This window comes from Giraffa tippelskirchi, chromosome 9 (genome assembly GCF_054371585.1).
Source record: "Giraffa tippelskirchi isolate mGirTip1 chromosome 9, T2T-mGirTip1v1.2.pri, whole genome shotgun sequence".
NCBI classification, from domain to species: Eukaryota; Metazoa; Chordata; class Mammalia; order Artiodactyla; family Giraffidae; genus Giraffa; species Giraffa tippelskirchi.
This window is the reverse complement of record NC_137283.1, coordinates 43,671,116-43,692,616: the sequence shown is the minus strand read 5'-3', so window position 1 is coordinate 43,692,616 and position 21,501 is coordinate 43,671,116. Positions and strand designations below refer to the sequence as shown.

The following is a 21,501-nucleotide window of genomic DNA, read 5'->3' as shown; positions in this document are numbered from 1 at the left end:
CCAGGTCAACTAATCACCAATCCAGCCTCCCTCAAGTGATTTTGAGAAGAAAGGATAATGAAGTTTCTACTGTGAATGTTTATGATTAAGGATTAAAAACAGGTATTGCTTTTTTCCACTCATGTTTATCAGAGCAAATCATTAGTGATTTTTATTCCAGCTATCTCACTAGGTCAAGTTTTACTTCAGCCAGAACTGATTTTCACAGCTGTGAAAGTAGGTACAAACAACTTAAAAAAACAAAAAAAAAAAAAAAGAGAGAGAGAAGAGAGAGTGAAGTATGTTAGTATGGCTGCCCTTATGGAGTTTACATTCTACAGAGTCTGGGAAGGACTAATAACATTTCTTCTTTGACCCTTCATGCAAAACCAAATTTAAATCTTAAAGGATTTTGTCCTTCTCTTGAATTAATACAAAGATGATTCAAACACGCACCTTTCCAGGCCCCTTTCCTTCCTGGCTATGGGCCTTGTCACAAAATATACCATGCCAGGGAATCAAGGATCTCCAATGGAAAGGCCCCTTGCTCTACCTACCTCCTACATGGCCTGCTAGTGGCTCCATTTGTGTTCCAAGAGCAGGGAACCTGCCACTTCAAAGGGGCCCCTTCAGATGTGGTGAGTTTGTCACACTTATCAAATACTGCAGAGCCCTCTGCATTAGGCCAGCTTAGTACAAATGAGTCTGGTTCCCTTCTCTTCTCAAGTCTGTGGTTTTTATAGGGGATCTGAAGGGATGCTTAGGAATTCAGGTCACGGAATGCCCCAGACATGAAGGCCATTTATAAGAATCTGCTCATGCCATGAGTAACAGACAAAAGTTGAAGTAATTTATTTCCTTTGAATATTACATTTTATGCATTCATGCATCCTTTCAGGATAGCCAATCCACAGACTGCCTTGGAGTCACTTGGGCTGTATGTACACCATATCCATGCTCCTACTATTTATTGGGACCAGCTTGCTTCACTTCTATCATCCTGCCTGATTCTACCTATTAAATATTATCTTGGCTGTAACATAATCCTGGCTGAGATTCACATGCAAGATGTAATCTTGACAAGCCATTTGGAATCTCTTCTAAAAAAAAAAATGTAAAAGCCAGCTTTCTTCCAGAGGAATGAATCAGTCTGATAAAAATGTCTACAGGGGAAGCCTAATCAGTTCATATGAGAACTTGTCAGTAGAACCTCTATGTGGACCGTAAGATTAACCCATCTTCATAAATTGTCATTAGAAAGAGGCATGGTCCACTCAGCTCTTCTCCTATTTCTAGTCAGAAACTCTGGTTTGCATTTCTTGAATGGAGACATTGGCAAAAGCCATGTTAAGAATGAGCATCAATAGGATAATGATATCTCACTTTTGTTCACTAACAGTGGTTCATTTTTAACCTGTTAAAGCAGGATGGTAGCTCTTCCCTTTCCCACAGCAATTTGGAGAGTTCTGAAAGGGAAAGTCTTCCTCATGCCATGATTTCTTTTTTTCTAAACGTCCTTTTTTTTTTGACCTCTTATCCAGATAATCATCCACTGATCATTTTAAAGGTATGCTAATATTTAGACAAATCCTCCAAGATCTCTCTCAGGCTGGAACAGGAAATGCTTTATGCCATTTTAATGTTTATCAACATTAGTGGTGAAATCATATCATTATGAGGGAAAACATTTTCAGATGACTTTTTGATATTGTCTAAAGCAATCTGTGTGTGAGTTCAGGACAATGCCCAATGAAGAACCATCTCAAACAGAGACTTTGCCAAATAAGCAGCAACTTTGCTCACCCACCACTCTTTAAATAGCAAGAGTTTCTACCAGAGAGTTTTTTAAAAAATGTATTCTCAACCTTTTTATCTTTTTTCCTTTCTCACAGTAATCCACACTAACAGGGGGAGATTAAGGACAAACGTGAGCCACATTGTCAGACAGTAAAGTTGACGGCACAGGATTTGGAGACTAACAGCCCTGGTTCTGTGACTTTATGGCTCAATGACTTTGGGAAAGTTATTCAACCTCCTTCAGCCTCCACTGAACCATCTGCAAAATGGCGTGATTGCATCATTGACTCACACAGTTATTACAAAGATGGAACACAGTGCCTGGGACACTCTGTGGGCCTAGCAGAGTGTACAGAGCATCTTGATGATGGGTGATTATTTGTTCCACGATGAATGAAAGGATCAATGAATGAATCTATTCCCTCCAAAACTGTAATGTTCTAAATCAGGGGTAAGTTGGCAACCTTTTCCTACAAGGGGCCAGAGAATAAATATGTTAGGTTTTGTAGGCCATATGGTCCCTGTTACAACTTCAACTCTGCTTTGTAGCAGAAAGCAGCAACAGACAATAAAAGAATGGGAGTGACTGCGCTCTAATAAAACTTTATTTGCAAAGACAGGCAAGGGACTGGATTTGGCCTGCAGGCCATAGTTGGCAGATCCATGTTCTAATGATAAACCAGACTGACTCTGAAAATAAGTGCTCAGTCTTGACTTAGAAGCCCAGTGTCAGATCAAAGCATTCAGAGGGAAACTTGGAGGTGATAAGAGGTCGGTCCCTCCCAGCTACACCCCAACCACCACCTGCACCCAGTCACACTCTCCCTCACCATTTTCAGGGCCTGTCATGGTCTCACAGTTAGTCTGGGGTCCTCCTGTCTCCTACAAACCAGCCCGTATTCAACTGTTCCTTGGGACCAGTTTTGCGGTGAGGCTCTGGCAGGCCACAGCCCTCCTGGAATACATCCTTTTTTCTTTTTTTTCTACTCACACCACTGACAACCCTCTCTTGCCCCAAATCCTCAGAGATGGAGATGAGAACCTTCTTGTCCACATCCAGGTGAAGATATGAAAATGTTATTCCTTCTCATACTCAGGGAGATGGAAGTATTGCTGAAGACAGCAAGGCATGGGCCAGAACTGCTAAAAGAATGGGCTGGGGCTTTGTTGAGGTTAAATCTCTATGTGTGGAGAGTCTATCACAAGGCCCTCATACAGAGGGAGAAGTAGAGTTCAGAGGACTTGCCCAGTGACACAGTCTGAGAATAAGGACTGGCACCAAAGCTGCCCTGATCCAGGTCTAACCAATTTGAAAGCCAAGTTATGAAAACCTATTCTCTACCCCTGGGCTCACGTGGCAGCTCTAACCCATGGGGCAATCACTGGAGTCAGGCTTTCAAATTCAGTACAACCTGCAAGCATTTTTCTTACCAACATGTTTATTTGTTTGTTTGTTTTTCTCCGTCTTCCCCACTATACTACTAAACTCAAATAGATTGGTCTGTATATCCAACATAGTCCCTGGCACAGTGTAGGTATTTATGACATATTTGTAGAATTAGTTAAGAAAGAATAATAATGAGGATAATAGATAGTAGTACTATTTATGGGCCATGCACCAGGCTGAGATTTTGACATATATTAGCTCAACGATGCCTCCAACTCCACAAGTTAGTTACTGGTATTTCCCCCATTTTATTGATGATAAAACTAAGGTTCTGAAAGGTTAACCCTCTAGCTGAAGGTCAGAAAGCTAACAAACGGCAGAAGTGATAACTGAACCCAATTCCGTTGGTCTCTTAACCCAGATTCTTCTATCCCATTCAGTTCCTAGCACACAATGATTGCCCTTGTCCCAACCCAGACAGCAAGCCTCTGGGCCTAGGGCCCTATTCCTTTAACAACAAAAAGTCATCTTTTCTCTTTCTCCTTGACCATGTTTGTTCCCAGTGTCTGGAAATTGCCTTCACCTATAAAATCAGGATAATTTTCCATTGTAAACACACATCCCAACCTTCTCCAAGGGGTTTTTGTGAGCATTGACTTCATTTGCAGTCATTAATTAAGTTGTTAAAAGTACAAGTAGTTTTTTCTCCATTTTTACTGACTTCCCAAATGGTTAATGCTGATTTCTTTCTTGGTGCAAACACAAGGAGCTCATAACTTTTCAATGGATTATGAAAGTTATTCCCCCAGGGGCTCAGCAGCCATCACTGGGCATAACTTTGACATGATGTCAGTGAATTCAGTCCTTCCCACCCTAATAGTGGTTCTTAATAATATTATTGGAATTATTATTACCTTCAATTAAAACATTGGCCATAAATGACTTACTACTTCAGAGAGATTCCCCAACGAATCTTGTTAGAGTTTGCCGTCTTTTCGCCAAAGGGCACCGTAAGAACAGGAACCAGAGTCCTTGCCCATCCACCAAGTAAATATATTAATTAATAAACACACAGCATTCAAATACTTTATGCTTTTGGCTGGTTACCAGGTTTTAAATTGACTTCCTTAAAGGTGGATAGGGCTGGCTAATCACTACCAACTTTGTTTTAAAAATGAAAAGGAAATCAGGAAAACTGAAATTTTTTTCTCCATTTTTACTCACCCAACTACAGTAGAATAGTATTAACAGTGCAGCTGCAGCTGCACAAAATGGTCCACCACTTATCTTACTGAAGACTAGGCAACACAGGGGTGGGTTTCCAAGACAATATGATGAATGGTCCCTGGCAAAAGCACTACCTGTTACATCTCCCTTGACCACACTAAGGGTTAAGAACACTGTGGAGAAATGTCTTCAAAGCCAGGCAAATGGCTCATTGGATTCAAGGTCTGTGAGCTATCTAAGTCTGCAAATGAGGCTAGAACTGGAGGTAGTTCTCCACAGAAAAATAAGAACATGTACGTTGAGTCAAAAGAGGGCTTGGACTGTGCCCAGCATTTGGACATCAAGGAAATATGTCACCTGGGGAGACTGAGGCCAAGTGCTAGGACTGGAATACTGCCTGCATCTTCAGAAGTTGTCTCAGAATAGTCCCAGACCTAATGGACAGAGAATGATCCTGGGAATGAATCTTGGGGGCCCAGCTGCAGAGCCTCAGGGGAGGGTTTTTTAGGCTGGGACAGAGGGTGAATTCATACCCAGGAGATCAGGGGACTTGGGGTGCCCACAGAAGAGAGAGAGAAGCACAAGCTGGGGCCAAGGAGGAAGAAGATCCTAGAACACAGTATCTGGTCCACAATGGACACACTCATACTTGTTAGATGAATGAACGAATGGATGGATGATTGGGAGAGACCTAATATCCTACTTGGCCTGAAAGCTCCGTCAACTGAAGCCTGCATCAGCTAAGAAAGATGATCTGTGTTCTACAACTAGGCTTATTTTGACACATATTCCAGAAAACTCTCCCCTGCTTTTAACCCAACCAAACTCAAGCCTCTCTACTTGCATGGATTTATGCTACTTTTGTTCCTGTGGAGTATGTGTGTGTTTAATCTTTGTTTCTTAAAAAAAAAAAAAATTACTTACTTAACCCCCTGGGCTGCTTATGAGTTTATCAGGGGCAGGAAGCAGATGTTTTCATGCTTGGACCCAGGCTGAGAGACACGAGGCACCGCGTTGCTGTGATGGGGAGGTAGGCCCGCGCAGGGCTGGAGCCCCAAAGAGTGCCACATCAAACCAGGAGGAAATAACTTTAGGTGCATGGCCTGGGAAATCCTACACTGCCTGATATTAAAGAATGCCACAATTCACAGGTCCTGTGGCTGCCTTTTACCTCCCCATGAGAAGAAGTCTGTGGCTGTGTTGGAGCCTTGGCTTTGATTTTTTGGTCTGCCTCTTTGGTGGCCTTCCTGCCTCCTTGACACCCCATTCTCTGTTCATCCATCTTTGTCAAGGAATGACATTCCAGGTCTTTCAGCAAAGTTCCCATTCCAGGAATAGCCTTGCAGACTGCTTCTGCCCAAGTTTCTATCTGTTCTTCACACATACTACTGCTTTTCCTGTCTTATCTTTCTAGAGATCCTACATGATCCATAGGCCTGCAAGGAGAAACCCACAAACAGCTTGATCTGCCCTAACTTGCTAGAGTTGACTGTACCAAGAGAAGATTCACGCTTCAGGCAAAGACATCTGTTAAGTCTGGCCAGTGACCTGTAGCTTGTGGCCTGGTTATGAGATTAACAAATGAGTTCCCCCCCCTAGAGATTGAGAAAGAGGGATTTCAAGAGACTGAGTCAGCCCATGGAAAGGTTGTGGGGACATGAAGCCTGTGGCGAGAGTATAATGAGGGTAGAGGAAGCTGGATGAAAGGGGACAGAAGAACAGATGAGAAAATGAAGACAAAGGTCTTGATTTTCCACTCTCCAGATCCAGTCCTGTACAGCTCGGCTACGATCCCTACCCGTCATCTCTGAGATAGTCCCCGGCAGACTTTCAACAAATCCCTAGCAGCAGATGCTCTTTCTGCCTGCACATCATTAAGAATAGTTTCTTTTTGTAGCAGAGCTTTGGTTTTTCTTTTGGGGAATCACAGTTCCCCCATTGTCAGACCCTAGGGAGGGAATATGACACAGGCCTAACTAATCAAAATATCCTATTTCTTAGCTACACAGTGATTGGTTCATGGATGGGAATGTGATAAAAGTTGGTGTGATGAGATTCCGGATGGGGATTTTTGCTCGGACAATTGGAAGAGCAAAGAGGTCCATGTTTCTCAGGTATTTATACTGTTATATAACCATCTGGGGATGACAGCAGCTGCTTTTCTATCTTATGGTAAATCTTCTGGTGGAATTCTGCTAAGGAATGAGATCTCTTTGGGGGAAAGCAAAGCCAAGAAATGGGGTAAATTTTTTTTTTTACCCCTGTATCCAGCCATACTGGAAGGTATGACATCTGGGTTTTTAAGACATAAGAGCCAACCTATTCCTTTACCTTTTTTAAGAAATAGTTGGAACTAATGCAAAAGTCCTGACTACTTACCTCTTTTGAACTCAGATAGCCTGGATAGGTCATTATACTGTGCAGCACAGACACCTTCCCTCCCCATCCTGTACCCCACTTTCCCTCCACCACTTACTTTGTGATAAACAAGATGTTAAAAGAAGAGCAGAAATTTTGATCTTGGCTATCTAAGTTCCCCTGTAAACTGCATATTCACCATCTGGTCATCTTTTCCACCCATCCTGCTACCCCACTAGGTTTCTCAGTTTGATTCAAGTAGACTTAAATGTATTCTGAGAGCAGAAGAGGGTCATGAGGGATATTTTAAGGTGAAGAACAGAAGTGTTGCCCATAACTTCCACTCAAACCCCATTAGCCATTCATTCAAGCCCTAGGACCTCCATTTTACTCTCTATGAAATGAGAATAGTAATAACACTACTTCTTTCTTCAACTGAAAATGAAAAAGAATGGAGAGTGCTTCAAAAGTAAAGAGTTGCAGTGTATAACTCTTCTACAACAAGCATGCACTTCTTCCATAATAAGGAAGACTTTTAAAAATTACTTATTAAGAAAAAAAGTCAGTGTAATATGTGAACACACAGAGTTGACCTAACACTATAGAAAAAGAGAAGGTTCAGGCCTTAGAAAAACCGCAGTGTTAGAAACAGAATACCAGACACTTCCTATGACCTTAAATGAATTACCTAACTTTTCTCAAGGTTTTTCCATATGTTCAAATTAGGACAATATCCCATATCCCATAGGATCACTGTGATCAATAACAAAGATAAACATACACAAAGTGCTTTGGCATGTGTGATATAAATAAATAATGTATGATGGGAAGCCAGGGGTATATTAATAGGTCAAAGTTACTTAGATCTATGATTAAGTACCTATGATCCACACATAGACATCAAGAAGGTAGACAAACTCCTTGAAATTTACTTTGGGTGTGTGTATTTTACAGAAGGAGCCTCCCCAATTATCATGTTCTTCATTCAAAGGATTCAGGACCTTGAACAGATTAAGCATCATCAGTGTAAACAAAGATATACAGACTGATGGATACTTTGTCCCCATATTGCCCACCATCCCTGATTCAGAGTGCAGAAACTGTAGTCTCAAGAGCAAGAACCTCCCCAATGCAAACACACCAGGTTCTCCTTCTGGGAAGAAAACTGGGACGTGAATGAGAACACCCCTTTAATGGGGACCAAACTTTCACAGTAAATGCTGGAGAAGAGAGTTGGGACTATAAAAACAAGACTAAAATTTTTGGAAATTAATACATACATATCTTATTTTTAATAAAATTTATATTACAATTTCAACAACTCAGTAGTTCCTATAAAGAACAAAGAATAGGAACTTCCCTAATGGTCCAGTGGCTAAGACTCTCCCAGTGCAGGGGGCCCAGGTTCAATCCCTGGTCAGGGACCTAGATCCCACATGCCACAACTACAAGTTCACATGACTCAACTAAAGATCCTGTGTGCTACAACTAAAGAGTCCACATGCCACATCAAGGATTGAAGACTTGGTGCAGTCAAATAATACATAAATAAATACTTTTTAAAAAAGAACAAAGAATAAAATGTGTTGATTTTTTTGACCCATTTTTTTGTTTCCTAACCCGGCTGCCTAAGTGCATGATTTGTCATCCTTTGCTTCCATTAGTACAGGTATGAATAGGGTGACATTTGCAAAAATATACTTTTACCACTCCTCCTAAGATATGTCACAGCACTTAATATCCAGTCACTCACTTTGAAGTCCCTGTTGTGTCATCAAACTTACTGACTTTTCGTTTTTCACTGATATCAAGTTATCTTCATTTGTTACTGAATTTGCATGTAATACAAACTTGTTTTTCAACATCACTTTCATCAACTTGATAAAAGCTTGCATCTTTTGAAAAATCTGCTACTTCATCTTACAAGTGATGTGTGATCTATTTTTCAATGTTATTTCTGGATGTTGGATAATCCCACAAAGATAGATGCACAAAGAGCTGACTCTTAACCTAGTGGGAGGCCCAACATGAAATGGGGAAGATGTCTAAGTGAAGCTAATTTGATAAGTGGTCAATTAATTCATGACTGTTTTAATGTTATGACAGTGCTGGCTTTCCTGCAACCTTTGAACCACCAGCCTCAGACAGTGAATTTTCGGATAAGGGGACCCCTGTTTAGTCAGTGCAAACCAGTACCAGGTTGGTACAGGGACCAGAGAGCTGTTGGGGCATCCTCTCTTGAAAGCCATGTTGTGCACAGTGGCTGGTGAGGGGTATACAATACACTTCAGACAAGTGCATATTAAGTAAGCCCTTGAGAATCAGTCCATGAACTCCAGACTAGTGGAAAATGAGGCTCACATTTGAAAACAAAGTCACAAACCCCCTTTAAATAACAGCTCAACTTTACATACAGGTTTGCCTATTCTCTAATCCTGTAACAGTGAATTTTTGCTGATTGTGCTTCTGGATAACAAGCTGTGCCTGTGTTTCTTTCTTGCTTGCATATCAGTTTGCAGAAAGTAATTGCCCTGCAATTCTTAATCCAACCCCTTCATGCATTCCTTTCTGCATTGTTCCCGTTTGTCATGTCTGAGCTGTCACCTGAGAGCTGATCTTCCTTCGCTCAAGTCCATTCAAGAAGCATCTTTATCCTTCAAGATGTCTGGTGCACAGATGGACTGTTTTGATTGAACTAGCAAAACATATACAGAGCATCTTTTCCCAAAGTACACATGGGTCACTTCCCAAAGAAGAATAAGTTTATAAAATAAAATAGTGGAATTTAGATTCATGACTGCTTTTCTTGTGGGAGGTGTTACTTTGTAAATGCAATCTAAAGAAAAATAGTATTAATATTTGGTCCTTTTTACCAAAATCTTATTATATGCCAGATACTGGGCTAGCCATTTTATGTGCACAATCTATTTTGATCCTTATAATAACCTTCCTTGAAAGTTTCTTTTTTCTCCAGTAGAATGGAAGTCCCAGAAGGGCAGGGATTTTTGTCCTTTTGTTTATTGCTGCATCCTTAGTGTCTAGGACAGCACCTGGAATAGAGTATTCAAGAAATACTCATTGAATAATGAATACATCCCTATTTGCATAGAGAGGAACTGATGCACAGAGATGTCAATTAGAACTAACTAGCCTGAGGTCACAGAAGGAATAAGCGATAAATGATAGTTCAAACAAAAATCTAATACCCAAACCTACTGTCTTAGAAGATATGCCCTCTCTCCAATCCAATACACACACACCCTACACATATACTTTCACATACACCAACACACACTGGCATTCCACCCTCCGCCCTCCACACACACACATATGAAGAGGCCACCCAGTTTATCTTCTTCCTCAGCTCACCACTGGCGAACTGCTGAAGGACAAAAACCCAATTCTCACTTGCCTAACCTGCCCTCCTTCAACAAAAGTCCTCCCTGGCCTCTTCCTCTGCAGTCTGCACTAGTATGTGGTGACCTCCCGGCCCAGTTCTCATTCCCTGTACCATAACCTCCACCCCCTGAAGACTTGTTAATTATAACCACCATACAGTCGACACCCATCCAGGAGACAGGCTGTTTGGCAGCAGCTGCGAAAGCTGAACTAAGTTATTTGGGGATTAATCCACTGCTGAATGTAGTCTTACAAGTATGGCTTTAGGGGAAAAAAAAGATAAAAGGAGCTAATACCATTCGTATAAATGTGAACTTATATACAACACAGACACAGGCACACCCACAAGTACGTTGACTAAAAGTTAAAATATGATTATAAAAGGATAAGAGGGACTTACAACTGTAATGTAAAACATTAAGAAATACGTCCTGGCTTTTCTGTGTTCTACAGGGATACAACTGTGCTCTGAGCCAAGGAGACCCGAGAGGGGCGGAAAGAGAGACAGCAAATTGAAATATCTTTAGGCAGACTTAACTATAGCTTCAGAGATTATAATTCAGATGAAGGCTAGAGCTCCATGTCAACATTCCGTACCTGCTGCTAATATAACAAAGGCCTGCAAATTGGGAGGTGAGTCTGCTTGGGAAAGGATGCTTATCTGATCTCAGCCCATCTTTCTTCACGTTTCAATCCCAGAACAGCTGCCCTCCTCCTGGTGAAAAACCAGGCAGTGGCAGCATAGGCTGAAATCCAGCTGAGGCTGCCTCGCCCTGGGTGTGTGCACCCACTAATGGGTGGCACAGATGTGGGCTGCTGGTGGGACAGTAAGGTGGTGCCCACTGGTACCCTGGTGGGAAGGGGTGACAAGACAGAGATGACGTGGCCTTCAGAGGGTGCTGGCTCAGAAGGGGCGTGGCTGCTTCCTCTCTGTGGTCAGGCAGCTTTCCTAAAGCTGGGGGTGAGATGGTGGAGAGGATCCTTCCCTCACATGCTCATTCATTCACTCATCCATTCACTCACCTTCCACTCATCCAAACATTAACAGAGCAATGCAGTACGACAATCCAGTACAAAGCCTTGGGGGGCAGATTTCGTTGAGATTCCAGCCTCCACACGCATTGGCTGTGAGACTTTTGAGGAATGACTCGACCAAGCTTCAGTGTCCTCATAGTTCAGTAGAATAAAAACAGTGCCCGTATCTCATAAGGCTGTGACCGGAGACTATGAGTTCAGTGCAGATGAAGCTCTTTAAACAGTGCCTGGGGCATAGTAAGTGCTCAAAAAACAGCAGATGTGAGGATGAGGGTAATTGTCAGGTGGGAGCTGTGAGAGACACATCCAGGCAGCTGGCTCCTGAGGCACCTTGTGTGGTTGCCAGTGAGCAGAAAAGGCTGATACATAAGCAATAAGAAAAAATGTAAAAACTGACTGCAAGAGCCCCTAGGGAACATTTGAGAGAAAACTCCAAGGAGAGAGAGACCCCTGGACATAAGTGTTTGTCTCGCAAAGCAGGCTATCACTTTGCTGCTGTCCAGGGTGAGAGATGTGGACACTGTGGGCATCAGGCGGAGGAAGTACCTTCTTAGAGGCTGGAGCTCACAAACACTCCCAGTGGGCCCCCAAGGAGAGCTGCTGCTTCTGTAGCCATGCTCCTGCACAAGACTGCCTTTGTGGGCCACCGGAGGGGAGCAGTGTGGGGGGTGGTGGTGAAAGTGCAGTGGGGGAGGGGCACACTCCACCTAGACACACGACAGCCTGTTGCTCTGCGCCGCTGCTGAACAAGGCCGGGTAAGAGCATGACTGGGGGCTTCCTTTCATCTTCCTTGTCTCATCTCACAGACCAGTTCCCTGAGAGTATCCTCAGGAGCACAAGTTCTGTGAGGTGTCCTTTTCCAAAGCAATCCAGGCCCAAGTGCACAGATACACCTGTGACATGCACCAGACTCCTCTACTTCCCTCTTGGAAGTTTGACAGTGCTTATTAGTATGTTAAAGGCTCTGCTAAGTCCTGCAACAAACAACCTGTTTAATTCAAAATTACTCAAAATGTTTTTTTTTTTTTAATATATAATGCCTATGTTCCAATCCTCTAATTTCATACATTAAAAAGTGCAGGTTCACAGTGAAGAAGGGACTTTCTCAAGGCCACACGGTCAGTCAGGGCAGAGCCAAACCTAAATTCTAGCTCTGGTGAACAGGCTCTTTGGCTGCCTCCTCATCTCCCCCCAGAGCCAGAACACCCTCGACATGTGCCGCTGCTCTGGGGGGAGCACGTGGTGACGGTGCTGACACTCCTGTCAAGCAGAAGTCATTCAAGGTGGCTGCCTTTTAACACAACACTAACAATAAACCATAAAAGGCCTCTTTGAAATGTCTGATGGGGAACAGATTCTAAATTTCAGTCCCTGGAAGGCAAATAGGTGGGTGAGGAGGCAGAGAGGCAGGCAGCGGAGAAGCACAGAATTTGACATTCCAAGTCGCAGGTCTGGGCCCAGGCCTTCCTCTGCCCAGATTGGTCGCATGTGTTAACTCTCCTCACCTCAGTGCCCTCACTGTGAAGCATCACGATTGTGTTGCTTATAATTCTGCCTGTTTATGATCCTAAAGGAAGAGCAACTCAGTAGAACACAGCTTGACTACCCATCCTGAGTCTACCACTGCCATTCCCATTGCTCACTGGATGATTTTTATGCTCCTCTGCCTCCTCACCCATACAGCCACCACAGCCCCCTGCTCAGAATCCTCTCAAAGCTCCATAGTTCTCCTAGAAGAACCTTCGCTCTGCTTTTTCCAGCTGGGTATTGTGGAAACTGGCTACCACCCACTGCTCCCACTTCACCCCTACTGCCTTCCCTATCTCACTTGGTCACCACCGCCCTCGCCTTCTCTGTGCCACCTTCTCCTCAGTCCAGGTGTCACAGGACCTCATGAGCCTTTCAGACAATTTTATCTGAGGCATATCTTCACCCTTGGGCTTTCCCACCATGTTACCTCATTTCCTTCTTTGTACTTGTAACCATCTAAAATCATCTTTATTCTTTCATTTACATGCTTTATTTCTGACTCTCCCCAAGAGAATGCAAAAATCCCTAAGAACAGAGGACTATTTACTGCTCTGTATTTACTGCTTGTTTACCTGGCAAAAATGTAGGTGCTCACTAAATTTCAATTAAATGAATGAATGAATGTTCTGCCAAGAAAGAGTCTGCTAACCCCTTCAAGACCCAGGTCAAGTATAGCTGTCGTTGAATCATCTAAGCAGAATGAAATAACCACCCTCTTTGTGTTCCCACAGCCCTTTCTGCTTGCCTCTCAGAGGACACTGAATGCTGCTCTGGCCTCCCTGCACCGAGGACACAACTACATAGAGGGCAGGGACCTGTGTGTGCCACACTGAAGTCCTAGGCCTTGGCTGAAGGCTGGCCCTCTGCAGGTCCTCCACGGTACTTAAGAGAAGTAATAAATGGCTATTCCAGAACCCAACCATTTCTATATTCACACAGAGATTTGCTTCCTCTTCAGAAAAGATCAGCCACCGGTGTTTTAAAGCTTACATGTAAGCTGTTTACATCTTCATGTCTCTGTGCATCCCCCAAGAGAAAGCCCGTCTAGAAGTTACATGGTCTAGTGCAAAGAGCATTCAGTGCGAGCCTTGTATCTGGGATTCTAGTCTCAGGCCTCACTGGGGATCTTGAGCCAGTCCTTTCAATTCCCTGGGCCCCCATCATCTTTTTATTATATGGAAGAAGTTGAAAAGCTGGAATTCGAAATACCCTCCCAGGCCTGACTTATTTTGACTTTGTGGTTCAGTGCTCTGTGCTCTCCCTCTCACAGCCCATGCACACAGTTTGGTAAAGGGGTTATGTCTGATAAGGATAGCCAAACAAGTTTTTTGCCAAGAAAATCTTATCCTCAGAGAAACAGGAGATCATCCATTGCACTCTAATTGGTGTTTTAACTCACACTCAATTTGCCATGCACAAGCCTGTACCAAATGAGAGGATTTTCATATCTGTTAAAGGGTCAGAACTTTTCACCAATTGCCAAAAAGTCAAAATCAGAGCAGCTCCCAAAGCTATTGCATTTCACTTCATGCTGCCTTGCAGATAAACCTCAGAAGCCTGCTTGGTCAGCAAACATTTTTACTAGCCTGGAAAAGCTCTTCAGTTTTCCCCAGCCATTCCTACCAGGACTGGGGCACCACGGCTAGCAGGAGCAAGGTAAGCCATTTTCCATTCCTGTGAACATTTCGGGGCCTGAAGCCTGCCTTCTTTCAGACTCTGTGGGCCTTTGCTAATTTGTATGACAGCTTCAATGTAAATAGGACACATCTGCATAGGTTAAAAAAATAGCCACTCATCGCAAAGGGCAACATACAATGTTTATTTATCATCAACAACTGGAAATCAGGTTCTGTTTCTGGTCTAGAACAGCTGATGGTTTGCGACAACCTCCAAGGCATTTTGAAGTAGTTTTAGTTGACTATTGACTTTAAAAACCATTTTACACTCATTTTATTTTCCATAATTATTTCTTAACTACCCAGGGCGGAGATGACAATGAGTACCTAACAAGTTGGATATTCATAGTGTGTGTATGGCATCAACATCTCATCAGGCATACAGACCTGATAGACATCTGCTGGAGACTACACTCTATTACTAATAACGCCTATTTGCGGGGCAGGCACTTAGAGCCAGGGAAGAGCTTCACAGGCCTTCTCCCCCTTTGTCCTCTCAACCACCCTAGGAAGAGCATATCCGCACTGTGCTTTGAGAAATGAAGAAACCGGGGCACAGAGAGTTAAGCACACTAAGACTGTACGCTGAAGAGCATCAAAATTGGTATCTGAACCCACGGCCTAAGTGTTTAATAGTCAGTAGTATCCAGCAGTAGACTCACATTTTGCTCCTAAGCTGGGCTGCCAGTCAAAGAATATATATAAGCCTATAATGAATTCTTGGTGGGTTGGTAAAGGAATTCATTCAAGAAAAGTAACTCAGGTACAGAAATAACATCTTTAGTTTTATTCAATTATCTCTCTTGAATTTTATTATACTTTATACACACACACACACTTTACATGTGTATATATGTGTCCCAAATTGCTATTTCTAGAGTAATTTTTCTTGTGAATTTCTCCATTCTCCACTTCAATTCTATCAAATTTCAGATAAGATAAAAATTTACTCCTAGTGGCAATAATATGATAACATCAGCTGCTAACATTTCTGGTTGTTTACCACAGGCAGGCAATTTGGGAAGCAATTTGAGAATTCATTTTGAAAAATTGTAAGAAATTATTACAATCTGTCAAAAGAGCACCGTGAAGTAATGGCAAAGATTATATGATATGGAAAGACGATTAAAGTAAATGAAGTGTACAAGAAGGAGTTATAGAATAGTTTACATAATACAGTCTCATTTCTTATAAAAACATGTGTGTGTATGTGTGTGTGTGTGTGTGTGTCTGCACAAGTCTAGAAGAATCTCTGGAAGAATGCAGAGGGGGTGGAACTGGATGTTAAAGAGGCAATGTTCACTCTTCTCTTGATGTAACTCTAGTTTAACTTTTTATGAGCATGTAATTTTAAATAGCAATAAGGATGACATTTAAGGGCATGCCCTGCCAGTGGAGACAGGTAGCCCAAGTCACCCCTGGTGAGCTCCATGTGGTGACTCCTACCGCCAAGGCCATATCTGCTCTCCTGGGTCATGTTCCCACCCAGCCGTGCCTGTGTCTTGGAATGCTCACTCTGCTGCAGGGTCTCAGGACTGGCTCAATCAGCTAAAGTGCACTGAACACCTTTCTGTGTGATTTCCTGCCATCCAGATCTCCCTCACCTTCCCCGCTTCCTGGCAACGTATCCCCATGGCCTCACCCTCGGCATGCAGCAAAGACAGAGTAGTTGAGAACTGTCTGCAGCTCAGACAAGGGTCCTGAACATCACCCTCTGATGAGGAAGGCTTGCTTCAACCCAGCTGGTCAAGAGGAGATCAAAAGGAAGACACAGGTCTTGGCTGCTCCAGCTAAGCAACCCTTCAAGCTCCGGTCTCCCTTCACCCCTGATCTGTCCAGCTGGGCCACCCATGCTAAGCTGGAAAACTGGTATGAAACGCTCACACACTCACATTTTCAGAAGGCGCACGGCCTGCCTATCTGCAGGACACACCTTGGGTGCTGGGTGGCAGCACCTGCCAATCAGACAGCTTTTCCGTGTGAACCTACTTCCCCGGAGCTTGGAGAATGTGGTTTCCCAATCTGACTTTCACGTTTCAGGGCTGAAGTTTCAAGGACGCATCTGGACAAAATATGCTTTCCATATAGGCCAACGATTTATTTATTTATTGCTTATGACATTGTACTTGGCAGCTAAGGAGATATAAAACAATTTGAACCACTCTGCAGAAAACGGTTGCAGAGTTGCCACTGGAGACCCCTGTGGAAGATAATAGAGGCAAACGGAATCTCACAGATCTTTCTGTAACTGACAGGCAGAGCCTCAAGAGGCAAGCGCGGCAAGTGGGCATTCCTGTTAGGAGCTCATTTCTTTTTCCAGCCTTGACTTCTGCTTTGGCACAAGCAGGAGACCAGAGGCACGTACTGGAAGCTTCATCTGACAGGACAAATGCAGCCAGTGTGAGGGACTTCGCCACCCACCCCTAGTTGCTGGACTCGACAGAATGTTTGGAAGTCTCTCTTGAACACTTGCTAGTGCAGTGGCTGATACTGACTGCTTCCTCCTGCCCCTCCCCCCACGGACACTGTGGGTGTTCCACCCACATCCAACTGCTGATCCTGGCCTGCCTCTACCTGGGGGCTCTTTTGGTCCCCAAGACTCCACCATGAGCAAGCTTATGGCCAGGGAGGTATGTGAAGACATTGATGCCCCCAGGGAGCAGCCCTCTGCCCATGACTGGTAGGAGGGAGGGTATATATACCCCAGCTCTCTTGCCCCTCAGGTGGGCCACACTGAGGCATGAGTCCAACTCTGGCTTCAGAGGCCCCCAAATGATTAAGCAGCAGTGACGCGTCACTCATAGTGATGACTTGATAACAGCTCCTCTACTGGATGCTTTCCCAGCTCTGTCCTACTCCCCCTCACTGCCCTACTGATGTTTCCTGGGATCCCATCCCAAGTAAGCTACTTGGAGTGGCTCTTTGTTGTAGCATCTGCTCCTGGGGGAACTCAAATTCAGACTCCCTCTACCCAAACCCTGCCCAGACTTTAAGGTAAAGATTAAAAATTGAAATCCCAAGAAAGTTTCTGTCGCATGGGATGATTGCGTGGCCTACAGAGTCTTCAGAAGAATTCAAATTAGTTGCTGTAAATATAGGATCCCCTGGAGGAGAGCATGGCAACCCACTCAAGTATTCTTGCCTGGAGAATCCCAATGGACAGAGGAACCTGGTGGGCTACAGTCCATGGGGTCGCAAAGAGTCGGACACAACTGAGCGACTAAGCATGGCACAAATACAGGATATTTCACAAAGAAATCTAAGTTCTTGGCTTGTCTTTAAAATATGCACAGATGTGATCATACTGGGGCTTCCCTGGTGGCTCAGACAGTAAAAAATCAGTCTACAATATGGGAGACCCAGGTTTGATCTCTGGGTCGGGAAGATCCCCCGAAGAAGGGAATGTAACCCACTCCATTATTCTTGCTAGGAGAATCCCATAGATAGAGAAGCCTCTGGGCTACAATCCATGGGGTTGCAAAGAGTCAGACATGACTGAGGGGCTAACACTTTCACATTCACGATCATATTGGGTCTGTGTTCCCTTATGGCATGTGGGGCTGAAGCTGCCATGTGATATATCCTTCTGCAGGCCTAACTATCCATCCAACCCATTATTCACCCAGTCTAGTTTCCTTGTTGACATTTTCAGTCTGGACTCTTTGCAGAGCTGGGTTAGCCAGCCTACCTGAAAGGCCACGTGTGCTCTTTCCCCTAGTCTTTCTGACTTCTTGAGGGCCTGTACTGTCACTGTACTCCTCATTCAGGCCTGGACCACACTAAGAAAAGTATGAGAGCAGAGGGGAGTATTCTGCCAAAGGATACAGTGATGTAGGTGCCCAGTCAGCAACTAACAGCTAATGAGCACAACTGTATCAAATGCCTGCTAAATCTGCACCACTTTTTCCTTTTTCATTTTAGTTCTTATAGTCACTCTATGAAGTAGATCCTGTTATTATCCTTATGTTTTACAGGAGGAAACTGAGCCTTTGGGACTTGGAAAACTTGTCCACATAGCTAATAACACTGAAGCTGGGATACAAACTCAAGTTCACTTAACTCCAACATGCAACCTGTTTTTTCTGTCCAACTCCCAGCCCCCCGCCCTTGTCCAGGATGTAGGTGTGTGCATAGCACAACTCGCTGTAAATAATAGTTCCTATTCCATCATACAGGGCTGTTCTACTGTGTCAGTCCAAGGAAGAAATCCACCTCCAAAAGGGAAGTTTCCAAAATTGCCAGCTCCAGGATGCCTTGTGATTGTTCTACATAGAGAGCTCTAACAGGCACACGGCCCTCAAAGCTTGCCAGCTTCCGACCAACGCAGTCTCCCATAGGCAGACTCATGGGGAGGCCAAATTAGACTTTGAGGGCCAATTTGTTCATTTACAGTAACATTAAGCTATCACTGCAGAACTTGGAATGTTTAGCAAGCATAGTCCTCTCGCTATAGATACACCCTTCAAGGAAGTAGTGGTTTAAAAATGGTTTAGGGGACTTCCCTGGTGGTCCAGTGGTTAAGGCTCCATGTTCCAGTATAGAGGTCTGGGTTTGATCCCTGGTCAGGGAACTAGATCCCACATACCACAATTAAGTGTTCACATGCTAAGAGTTCACAGGCCACAACTAAAGATCCTGCATGCTGAAACACAGATCAAAGATTCTACATGCTGCAACTAAGACCCAGTACAGCCAAATAATTTTTTTTTTTTTAAATAAAGGTTTAAAATGAGAATAGGAAGGGTCATGATGAACAGGAGGATGGTGTTTCCAATTTTAGGAAGCTGTGGCTGAAGCAGGCGTTTATTAGTGTGATGTCAAGGGGCCCAGTGCACTAATCCACAATGGAGACAGTAGCTTTCATGGGAAGAGTGACTGCTGGATTCTGTGACCAGTCTCCTCACTCATCTCCTCAGAGGGACACACCAGCTCCTAGGAAGCCCCATGGGTATAGCTCCCACCACTTGGATAGTGATAGGATGGGTGTCCCCAAGATTTTCCTCACTAACTGCACTGTTTTTTGCTTCCATGGTAGGGTGACCCATCTCTCGACACACTCATTCCTTCTTTGCTGTCAATACATTTAGGCAGCAAGACCCAACCTGGTTGGCCAGGAGCCATTTTGGCTCCTGGGGTAAACGTGCAAGTCTCTGCTCTGATCCATCCCATGTTGCTTTCATAAGTGTGCCATCCATTTTATTTTCAAGTTCTTAGGGTGGGAGGAAATAACCTGACCCCCCCTGCAGTACACAGGGTATTTCCTTTATGTCTCCCTGACCAGAGTGTGAATAAACAAGAGCAGGAGGCAAGAAAGCAGGGTGGCAAAAACACAGGCTTTGGAGTCATAGTAGATTGCAACTCATATCTTATCTCTTTACTGACTAGCTATTATTTTTTTTTTACTATTGTTTCTTTAATTTTTATATTGGATATATTTCATAGCCTCTCTGGATCCAAGTTGCCTCCTTTGTTAAATTCAATAAGTACTTCTAATTCAAAGATTTACTCAAAGGATCAAATAAATAATGTGTGTAAAGTGCAAAGAAATGTCTGGTGACAGGAGAAATAGCCAGTAAATAGAACAGCCATAATGAGAATAACGACAGCTGTTACTATACCATGCTTCATGAGTTCCCTACAGCTCTGAGGTACAGCTCCCACTGTAGATCTCAACAAATAACTTGCTAAATTGACTTGAATCAAGACTAAATAATGGACACATCAGGACTCAAAACTGGCTTACTGAAAAAGATGCTCATTAGCTCCTGTAACTAAAGCTTATTCAGGACTAGGCTGCCTTTGGGCATGGCTGAATACAAGGACTCCAACAATATCCCTAGGGATCTGTCCCTGCCCCCACGTCCTCTCTCCATCACTCATGTCTGCTTTCCTCTTCTTTTTTCACTACCTTCTCAGGCAGGCTGTGTCCCCCAGGACCCCAAATGTCACCATCCCAGCTTACAATTCTACAAAACAAACCCTTCTTTTTCCAAACAGTCCAAAACTCAGACTGAGACTCATTGGTCTAGCTGGGTCCTGGGCTCCCCACCGAACGGATCACTGAGGCCCAAAGAACAGCTCCATCTAAGTGATCAGGTCTGGGGGTAGAGGATTCTGACTGGCTGGCTTGCGTCAAGTGCCCATACCTGACATAGTGCTGCGCAAAGGGTAACCGCCCCAGAACTGCAGAAACAGAAAGGAATTGACCAAAGAAAATCTGGCTGCTAGTGTCAGAAAAGACAAGGAGGCAGATTAAGGGCAGATCAAAGCAGTGGATAGCAGCTGTATACCACTACTAGGCATTGAATATATTTCACACACTTGTTCATGAAAAATCTCCTTCCCCTGATGCAAAGTTACAGTAATAAGAAGACTGAGGGCCCACCATCAGCAGGTGGATCTGAGTAGCCCTGAGCTGTCAGTCTGTGACAGGGCTTAGCCACGGGTCATAGCAGCCACAGGTGTTTTACCAGGCAAACGCTACCAAGTCTCAGGCCTACAGGCTCTTCCCAGGGTCCAGTCCCAATTGGCTGGCTGCCCTGATGTGACATGTCAAAACCAAGAGTTGGGATAACTCTCAAGAAAGACATCACAGCACCTCAAGACACATGGAGTGGGCAGGTTATAGGTGCAATGACCCTTCCCCAAACCCACAGTGCAACCTGCAGCCACCACATTAAACAGCAAAGGCATTCTTCTCTGCAGAAAGCAAGAGCACAGAAAATAAAGCCAACGTTTGAAACTGTTTATTATTTCCTCTTTCAATGAGGAGTTGGGGTATTGTTTTCCTGCAAGCTTTTATTCTTGTCAGTATATTCAAAACAACCAAAAGGAGTCATTTGCTCTGAAAAGCCCAAGACGCCTTTCACAGAGGAGCTCTTGGCTGCTCCACGCGGCAGAAGGAAGATGTGCTTTCTGGCTGATCCCCTACTCCTCAGGCCTTCTGCAAAGTACAAATTACAACCCCAACTCACCTCTGTGGACCACAACTTGGGCCCATCAGCCTTGGAGGATATTTGGAATGAGACTTAGCCAAGTCAGGCCTGGCTGTCATCCTGGACTCCCTTTTCTCCCTCCAGCCCACAACCGAATTCCATCAACTCTCCTGCCCA

The 21,501-nt window shown here is 44.0% G+C and overlaps 1 protein-coding gene and 1 pseudogene across 9 annotated transcripts in view; both read right to left on the bottom strand.

Annotated features, from left to right (window-relative positions):
• The window catches only part of ERC2 (ELKS/RAB6-interacting/CAST family member 2), a 957,804-nt gene that overhangs the window by 136,064 nt on the left and 800,239 nt on the right, over positions 1-21,501 (bottom strand). The gene's annotated exons all lie outside the window — the stretch shown is intronic.
• Positions 20,482-21,443, bottom strand: LOC145520830 (uncharacterized; annotated as a pseudogene).